This window comes from Stenella coeruleoalba, assembly GCF_951394435.1.
Source record: "Stenella coeruleoalba genome assembly, chromosome: 10".
NCBI lineage: Eukaryota > Metazoa > Chordata > Mammalia > Artiodactyla > Delphinidae > Stenella > Stenella coeruleoalba.
The window spans coordinates 43,914,965-43,925,251 of record NC_137156.1 but is presented as its reverse complement, the minus strand read 5'-3'; the positions used below and the strand labels follow the sequence as shown (position 1 = coordinate 43,925,251).

General features: G+C 38.2%; 1 protein-coding gene across 2 annotated transcripts in view; it reads left to right on the top strand.

Annotated features, from left to right (window-relative positions):
• The first annotated feature begins 2,784 nt into the window (after positions 1 to 2,784).
• HMGCLL1 (3-hydroxy-3-methylglutaryl-CoA lyase like 1) overlaps positions 2,785 to 10,287 on the top strand; it is an 86,702-nt gene continuing 79,199 nt past the window's right edge. Inside the window, exons 1-3 of one of the 2 annotated variants that reach the window (XM_079934079.1) lie at positions 2,785 to 3,148; positions 3,424 to 3,504; positions 3,732 to 3,839. The gene's annotated coding sequence lies outside the window, so the exon portion shown is untranslated. Of the gene's footprint in view, positions 3,149 to 3,423; positions 3,505 to 3,594; positions 3,840 to 10,287 lie in introns of those variants that run through there. The other variant, XM_079934080.1, reaches the window with a different exon arrangement.

Sequence of the window (10,287 nt, the reverse complement as noted above, 5' to 3'; positions counted from 1 at the left end):
ATTTTTTTAATGCAAAATAGTTTTGAATGATAGAACTAGTGTCTCCTTCTGGAGCCAAGGGGAAGTGTCTTTCTCTCAGATCAAAGGCAGGCATACTCATGGTCAAGCATGATAAACACCGTGTATATGTCACCAAGGAACGATATGCGTACTGCCCATTAACAAAGGTTCAAGGTTCCTGTGCTTGGGGTTCCTTTCCTGTAATGTAACCCATTGTCTGGGCAAGCATTGTATGGTCCCCTTTTTTTCCTGGGAGTTGGGGCTTGGGGAACCAGCACAAATCCTGATTTTCTAGCTACTGCTGTTGCTGTGAGTGATAAGCCTTTTTTTCCTTCTCTGACCAATGAGTCTTGTGCCTTCCACCAGCATCCATGGCAGGCTCACTTGTTAGCTTGGAAGTAGGGTAAAATTTCAGACCCTTCATAATTTTTCACAATTAGGAGCTATAAAAGATATACCTATACCCTCAATGGTGTAAGAGAGTTGACATCTATTTTCATCTCTATGAGGGACAAAATAATTGTTTCTTATAGGCATGGAATTCTTATTAAAGCAGTGATTCTGGTGTAGGTTCCTTCAATTTTTTTTTTTTTTATCTTTATCAGCTTCCAAGTCTGCCATACTCATCTGCATCAAGCTGGCTAGAGGGGAAAGAGCATTGAGGCATGTGCATGGGATATTTTCATGGGCCAAGCCTAAAAGCGGTACATAGCATTCACATTGATGTTCCATCAACTGGAACTTGTTCAAACGTAACTCTTAGAGGAGAAATGAGGTCCAGTCCTGTGTCTGTGAAGAAGAGAAATGGTTTTGGTGGAAAATTTTCCCCACAGATAGAAGCTATTTCCAACCAATAGCAACTTCATGTCTACAGTCATGAAAGTGAGCAGGACATGACTTTAGCATGACTAAAATCACAGGATGCATGAAGTAGAGTGTGGTAGAAGGTGAGAGGCTAGTCAGGAATCATCTTTTACCTTAGGTTGATAGATCTCTCCAAAGGTGACTGGTACATTCTGAAGCATTTTAATCATGGAAAAACAAAATTAGGGAGAATACTTAGGAAGCTACAGCAATAGACTAAGTAGAAAAGGAAGACAATTTAAATACAGCCAGTGACAAAAGAGATTCACTAATACAATCAACAAACAATTATTAAGTGCAAGCTAAGTGTTGGGTGTTGGGTATATGCCAAAATAGAACCAGTAATAAAAATACCAATTAGGTACCAATTAGATATAAGTGGTAAGAGAGATGGAATCGGATAGTAGGTGGTGGGAGAATATCTGAGGAGAGGAATGAGGCAGAGAAATCATGAGATCAGTTTTGCATCATTGAAAATTATGTGCTTCTACAACATTTAGGTGGATTTGCTCAGTAGGCATTGCATTATTTATGTAAAGCTGAAGTTGCTTAGAAACGTCAATACAGAGATAGTAATGCCCAGAATGACACTGAAAATACCAAGATAGAGCTCTCACATCACACATACTCAACAATTATGTATTGACTTTATTTATATATTTATTTATATGCTGTTTAAAGGGAAACTTGTTACTCTTTGAACTTACTGAACACATTATAACTTTTTTCTGATTTCTTGGGTATTCAGATAGAGGGAATACAGATCCATGACTAGAAGAAAAAATGGGAGTGTTAGATTCAAGAAGAAATGTAAAATAATATCAAGTATGCATATATTCTGCTTTGACTTAAATGGCTATAATTAGTGGGAGATTACACTTTAATTTCTTCAGATTGTTACTTCTACCAGCTATACCAGTGATGCGAAGGAAGGTCCCAAGCTCTTTAATTGTACTCAGCATATTGTTATTACCTTAAAAAACACTATGTTCCTTTTTTGGGGTTAAACACTGCTGTTTAATAAAGTAGTATTCTTCATCCATGTATACTCCAAGCTAATTGCTCCAAGCTAATTAGCTAATTGCTAATTGAAAATGAGTTTCAGGAAACAATCAGCGATAATGAGACCACATGGCTTAAGATTGCCTAGTTTTGTTTTTGTTTTTTCATCCCTGCAATTTTAGGACTGGAGGTAATAAGAAAGAGGAGTGAGCTTCTCTTTTTTACTCTGCCTTCCCATGCCATCCCTCTATCTTATTGCCTGGTTGAAACGATGGCCACCCTGTAAATAATGCATGATTACATGATTGTCATCCAAAACTGAGCCTAAAGCTGAGGGACCCCATGTGTCCTCGCTCAAACCTCCACCCTCCCAACTGCATGCATCACAGCCTGCTCAGGAGATGCAGAGATTAGAATTCTTTTCCTTCTCAGTTAATTTTTCCTTATTGAATTGCCTGATTTCATGGAAATTGTGGAGGGTGGTATGTAAACATTGTAACAGGGATCATCTGGGTTCCTTTGCTGAGTTAATTAACACAGAATGCTAATAAAACCAGGTAACAGCTATGGACCCTAGAAAGGGCAGGGAGCATTGTGCTGTGTGATGGAAACAATCTGGGTTGTGCATCTAAAATAGCCACTTTATCGGTGTATGCCTGTGATTATTACAAGGACAGAGTGAGACAATGCAAACTGGTCAGCCCAGAGTCATCATCCTTTATGAAAGGCAAGACAAAAAAATAACTTTGAAGTACAGGTCATGCTGATCTGGGTCAGTTCCATCAGCTATCCATTAGAAGACCTTGATGATTGGTTACCCACACTTAACTGGGCTCAGAGATACCAGGAGGTTATGTTTGTCCAGTCTGGAAAGATGTAGCCTACTGCCGATTTTAACTGCAATATGAAGTTGAGAAAGTCAATTTCCATTTTTCCTGTTTCAAACTAGTGTCCTTCTAAACATGATGTGACCATAATAGTTTAGGAACAGAGGGGAATATCAAGGATTAGGTCCTCCTGGGGGGAGTTTGTCCTTTAGGAAGCTGCGTTTAGGTGCTGGTTGTGCTGTGTGACACAGACAAGAAATAAACAACACATCTTATTCTCTGACACAGGCCAGAAAACTGAATTCACACTTGGCAAGTTCAAGGTATGGCAGCTGGATGATTGTGGCTGGTAGAAGTCTGTTAATACAAAGATCTAATTTCTTAATGAACTCTAACAATGGTACGTTTATCATCACGCATAGAAGTACTCAGCAGATTGTCTCTTTAGATCCTGAGTAAGTCACCTTCTCCGCAGTTTTATCTTTGAAGTTCATCTTTTGGATTTTAATCATAATTAGACTGAATATCACTGAGTTGTAAAAACAAAATGACCTCATGTTGCTAATAACATAAACTTGGTATTTGGATTATATCATTATATCAATTTCTTACCTTTCTTAACTTTCCAGGCTGAGAACTTAATCCAACAAAGTGAAATTGTTTGACTTTTCAAGTAAACAAGTTTGATGATCTGTTATCTCTTTTTCTTGCCTTGTATTTTTCATTTTAGGAATCATCCCAGCCATCTGGACTCCCTGAATATGTGAAAATAGTAGAAGTTGGACCTAGAGATGGATTGCAGAATGAAAAGGTAACTTGATATTAATTTTACACAGTTTTAAAAAAATGCTAAATCTAAATATTTATTGAGTCTAAAGACATATGGATTTCATATGTTAGATGATTACATTTGTTCTTAGTTGCTACTTGAATTTATAAATCTTAAATAGTATTTGTTTTCAGTTAGGAATTAATTTTCTGTTTATGCTTCAATAAATAATTTATGCAAAATACTTATAATTCTTAATGTTTTCTTAGATTATAGTTCCTACAGATATAAAAATTGAATTTATCAATCAACTTTCCCAAACTGGCTTGCCTGTAATAGAAGTGACAAGCTTTGTGTCTTCCCGATGGATACCACAGGTATGCAAATCCATAATTCCTTAACTAGATTCTTAATTCAACATTGACAAGATTTAGTGAACAGTGTGATATACATTGTGATATTAGCCTGATATATTTTGTAAGAGCATAGCAAATTAGTAATTATTAGCCCATGCATTAAGATACAATTAAAGAAAAACCTCTTTAATGAAATATATAAATTAAGTCCTAAAAAGTTATTTGGACTTAGTTGTTAAAAAGTTATTTTGGGGCTTCCCTGGTGGCTCAGTGGTTGAGAGTCCGCCTGCCGATGCAGGGGACACGGGTTCGTGCCCCGGTCTGGGAAGATCCCACATGCAGCGGAGCGGCTGGGCCCATGAGCCATGGCCGCTGAGCCTGCGCGTTTGGAGCCTGTGCTCCACAATGGGAGAAGCCGCAACAGTGAGAGGCCCGCGTACTGCAAAAACAAAAAACAAAAAACAAAAACAAAAAAGTTATTTGGAACTCCATCCTAAACCTGCAAGAGTGTATGGTCTGATATAATGAGTAGAGGCTAAGACTCTTAATAGCAGTTTAGGGTCCTGTCCTCCATTTACCATTTTACTGACTTTATGAGTGATCTGAGTATCTCCAGGTGATTTATCTTTTTTGTCTGTTACAAGGAAGTAATGCTGAGTGTTGCCTGATACCTTCCCCATTATAATCCTATTTTAAGCAGTTAGAAATGTAGACATGCTCTCTTTTTTTTAATGCTTATATTTGCTAGAGGGTTATATATATTCATATATATTGATGAAAATATATGTATTCATCAAAGACAAGGCAAAGGTAGTCATCCAGAATCTTCTCTTGAAGAGGATAGAGCCTTATCCAGAGTTGTCTGGCATATGGCAGCAATCATCACTTCTGAGACTTGGCCCTGATCTTTGAAACGTGATTAATAATTAGCAAAGAGTGACACCCCCCCACTCCTTTCCCAATCCAATTCTCATTCCCTGGATCCCTGGATTCCTTGGACCCTGTTCTCATTCCTTGGATCTTTCAGTCTCTGCCCAGCACTTAACTTCACTGATTACTTCTTCATCTGATTTCCTTGGTTTCCTCTATAATCCTCCTTCACTTACCCCCCTCCATTGCTCTTTTTGTCACCCCTGACAATCATTTCCCCACCACCAAGTTTAAGGTTCCCTTGAGATTCTTTAGTAATTTTCTCTGCCTGTGCTTTCCTCTTTGCCAACCCTTCCAAAATCAAAAGTTGCTTCTGAGTGGATGACAATTCTATATTTCCAGTCCTGTCCTCTCTGATAAGTTTCAGCCGGACGTGCCATTAGCACCTGAAACTCAGCAGGTTCAAAGTCAGACTCATCATTGTTGATCCTACTTTATGCTCATAGCCTAACTGTTCCTTAGGGAATCTTGAATTTGAATTCTCAAAAGTCTTTTATATCTGGTCAGTTACTGACCAGTTACTGGTCAGTTACAAAAATTCTTCTTCCTCAGGAGAGCCTATTCCTGAGTCTCTTCTTTTCAATCCCATGGATGTATTAGTAATCCATACACTTATGGACTAATTATTGAGATAGTCCCTTCAATGATATTCCTAAGCACTGTTTCTCCCTTCCTTATGTATTTTGCCTATTGCTTCTAAGATAATCTCCCAGAAATACTAGCCTCCCCACACTCACAACCTCAGTTCTCTAGAACCTTCCTTCTCCCTGTTAAAAAAGTCTGGAAACCTGGCCTGGGGTTCAAGGTCTCTTTACCTGGCCCTACTTCCTTTTGCAGAAGCTCCTGGCAAGCCAAACTGCCTCTTGTTCCTACTTACATCCTGACTCTGTAGCTATACAGCACTTTATCTATATTCATTTATGTACATCTCAGTTTCTACACTGCCCTGCAGTTATAGCAAGATGGTGTAAGAAGGCTTAAAACATTAAAGCCCTTTTAATTACAAGGTGTTGGAAACAACGGAAACCACAAAAGGATTAATAGTATTAGTAATACATCACTTTTCACCGAGTCAGTATTCAAATATCAGGGCTACTTTGATTCCTCCTCAAAACAAACTATCACTTTTCTTCATCCCAGTTGCCACTGTATATAATCCTATATATTGTTTATAAATATTGTCTGATGATCTGCTTCCCAGACTCTGAGAGTTATGGAGGTAGTGACCGTGTCTCTCTTGTTCATCACTTGTATCCCCAGTGCTTGGTGCAGTAAGTAGGTGCTCAATAAATATCGTGACATGAATAATGAATCCATCAGCCTGAAACCATAATAACATGGCTCAATTCTCTGGCATGGACAAGTGACTCTTACTTTTTGATCATGTATTTGGTCTTGTGTTACGAAGGCCACAAATATTTTCCTTAGGAAGACACAAACAGCTTGATGAGACTAGACATATTTCTTTGACTTGTCATTTTGTAAAATGTGAGCTATTATTATTTTACTAGCTGTCATGTGAGACCCTTTATCATCTTTAAGTCTTCATGACATTGCCTCTTTATTTGATTTAGTTAATGCTCTTTTCACATATTTGATTATTGTTGGAGAGAAACTGGATACGCTGGTGTAATTTCAGAGTAAAGTTTAGGAAGGAGGACAGGTAACATTAATGATGACCAGCCAAAGTTATATTTCAGATTTTATATTTTCCTAGTCCTTTTCAAGATACTTTTATTTCCCAATGGTTTTGTGAAGCTGCCTACAAAATACGCCTCTTTACCACAGTGATGCTCAGGAAATTCTCTTATTCCACAGTAGTGGAATTGTTTGATGGATTCAGTCTGATCTAGGACACACCCTGGGACATTTCAAAGGACGAGACTAGAGCCCCTTGCAGAGAGCCACTCTTCTCCTTGAACAGCTACTTAAAAGAAAAAAGGGACAAAACAAAGGGAAGGCCGTCCCTCTGTGAGCAGTAATAGGAAAATGCCTTCTGGCCTCACAGGAAGTAGATACATTTGATGGGACTATAAAATAACATGATTCATTGACTTAATCTATTGAGATGTAATGAACTCGGCCTAGGCTCAAAGTATTATTGAATAACTGACGGAATTCCCCACAAGCTCGTGAGGACAGCTGTGGCAGGGCAGAGGGACCTCTGTTCTGTGTTCTGTCTACACTCTGTCTGGAGCTGGAGTAAGTGACTTAACCTCCTTGAACCTTGGGAATCCCAGCAATGAAGCCTGCAGCCTGGGAGGGTTTAGGGCAATAAAGCCCATGAATGGGTCCCTGTCTGTGGATGCCCAGAGTCCAGGGCACCTGGCCCCAACCAGGCTCATCAGCGTTATCTGAGCGTATGCCTGACCGACAGACAACTGACTGACTTATTCCGGGTTCCATGCAGGTCAGTTACCTTCTCTGGGATAAACAGCCTTTTTCTTAAAGATTGAAGTATGTGTTTAGTTTAAATATTGGCTCGGAAAAAAAAAGAAAATAAAGGTACTCATCCTTCAAATACTAAGGAATATGTTATATATTTCACTTTTAATACTCATCTGGTTACATGCATTCCAAGTCAAAAAAAAAAAAAAAAGAAAAAGGAGTGTTTTAAATAAATCACATATCTAAAAGAGCAGTGTGCCTGGATCAAAGATAATATCAAACTGAACTTCCAAAGTTATACTGGTCACATATTACATAGCACATCAAGGGTTTTTCAAAGAACAGTCTTGAGAGCATCCCATGTTTTACAATTTGTTTTTCTATAGTGGTGTTTGGATTCTAGATTTCACTGAGCTTGCCTGAGTGAGCCTTTTCTATTGTTGTGGTTGGAGGTTATCTCATTATGTAACTACCAATTTCATTGTTCTGTTGCTAACAAAAAAGGCCTTAAATCAACAGAACTAACTCATAATGGTAATTTGAACTTTTATATTATAACCTCTCATTTTTTTAAAAAAATAATTTATTTTTTATTGAAGTATTGTTGATTTACAACGTTGTATTATTTTCAGGTGGACAGCAAAGTGATTCAGTTATACATAAATGTATTCTTTTCCACGTTCTATGACCTCTCATTTCTTGAGAAAATGTCATGACACCAGGCTCGTCTAGCTCAGAATAATGTCTGAGATTTGTGACAGAACGATTTTAGTGCACCAGCTTACATGTAATTTTCTGAATAATTTCTAATCCTTCTAGAGATCCTGAATGTGGCTCGAAATTGGTATTCTGTTAATTCTCTGCATCTTCTTCTGTTTCTTTCCCTTAAACATGGGTCATGGGAAGAGTCCTCCGGTTTATGTTTAGATTGCTGCTTGCTCACTTATTTCTTTTTTTAGCATTTCAAAACGTTTTTACAGCTTCCCTCCTACTGTTTTGTTTGGCAACAGCTTTTCTAACTAAAGCAGCTGAAAGAAAAGTTCCACAGTAGCAGGGTGCCATATAAAACAGGATCCCACACCTATAATCTAAATGGCCAGAAATGATAAAATACTTGCCATTAAAAAATACATGTTCTTTACAACTTATCTGGAAAAAGGGTTTCCTTAGAGTGACATATAATCTAAGGACATTTGAAATGAGTCCACATAGCCCCTCACTTCAGTGGAGTGAACAGCAGTAAGAGTAGAAAGAAAATGTGTTTATAAAAACTCGATGGGTTTACTGCAACTTTGGAATGTGGCTCTCAGTAATGAGCCTTTTAAATCATTATAAATACAATAATTTCTGAAGGTGAGCTAGAGTTTTCCATTATCTTTAATGTAGCCATTTGGTTTTAGACACGTTCATTCACATGAGTGATTAAAGTGAATGCCATTTATTTAAAAATAAGAATACATGAAAAGTACAAGACACTGTATGTTTATGTCTGTCGTATACAAAGTCTCAGTTATAAATATTTGCTCTCTGTCTCATTAACTTTTAACTTTTGGAATGGGTGGGTCCCAAGTCTGGCCACATCAGCAAGGGGCAGAAATAGATTTTCTCTGTAAAGTAGAAAGAAATATACATAAAAGGCTGTAAAAATTATTTACCAATCAGTCTAACACTTAAAAATATGGCCCAAGCACAGTGTAAGCAGGAAGGAATGTGTAAACTTTTCCTTGCCCTCCTTTTAGTGGTGATGCAATTAATGCTTTATCGGTAATGAAAACACATTTACTGGATTGAAGTTTAAGACTTAGATTTACATGGATGAGGTGCAGGAGACAGTAGCTTCTGCTCCTGAGCGCCCCCTGGCTTCTTTTTCTTGTTCTGCTCTTTTTGAGGGGGATGGGTGTGTGAAGAGGCAAGGAAGGGGATAATTTGGCAGAGATGTTGAGTGTGTGTGTGTGTGTGTGTGTGTGTGTGTGTGTGTGTGTGTGTGTGAGCGTGACTGAAGGAGAGAGAAAGTGGAAGAACTGGTGTGGAGAGCTTTTGGGGAGAGCCCCGGAATTCTTTTGCTTATAAGGCACAGTGTCCTTGGCAAGGTAATTTCATCTTCTGCGAGTCTCATCCCCTATATCCTAGAGGAGTTGCCCTCTGCCATCGGCCAGAGAGGAGCCTGGTGAAATTTACAAGACCGCAGTTCCCATTTCGTGGGGTTACAGGAGTCCTTTCACCCAGATAGGCTAGTTAGGATATCACATGGTGATTTAGAGTTGCAAACGTGAGTGTTGCAAGAGACAAGCAAACATGGTATGCCTTTCATAGCCAAGCCTTATAAATTTTCTAGCATCACTTTTCCATACCATATTAGTTGATGTAGTTACAAAGCCATCCAGTTTCAAAGGGAGGGGATCCATGCCACCTCTTGACTGGGGAGGGGCGTTGTAGAGGAGCACATGGGTGGGGAGATATCATTGGAGCCATTTTTCTAATCTGTGACACTTATGTTTTTTAAAAAGATCTAGTAATTAATCTAGTTCTGCATGTGTTTTTTCTTACTGATAATTAAAGAATAAATACAGCTGATAGAAAAGCGGGTTCTGCATTGTGAAACCCCCAAATTCCAAAAAATATATATATATTTTAGTACTCTCAGGGCTGCTAATGTTTACCTGACTCCTATCCACTCCCTATATACAATTGTGTTGCCTCACATGGGAGTCAGGTTGGTATTTGAGTGATTAACATGAAGTGCAATATTTTAAAGTGGCTCCATCCTTCAATTACGTCATTGCTACTGTTGTCACAGAGAGCATGCAGATTGCCTAAAGCATAGTCACAGATTTTTAAAACACCTTTGTCTCTCTCAGAAAAGAACATGGAAATATGAAAATGTTTTCTTCTTTTTATTAGGATGGTGAGCACTACATGTTTTTTCTTTTTGAACTTGTTTAAGGTTATACTTTGGAACAAAATTGGAAAAAAAAATGAGTTGCTAGCACTGTACATATTACTTGGCATTCAACGGTAACTCATTCTCGACCTAAGATGTAATTTCACTTCTGTGTGCAAAGAAAAAAGCAAAGCTTATAACGAAAAGCAATAATGTCACAATTCTACTGGTTAGATTTTCTTATTTTTTTCACATCGTAGGGTATAATTC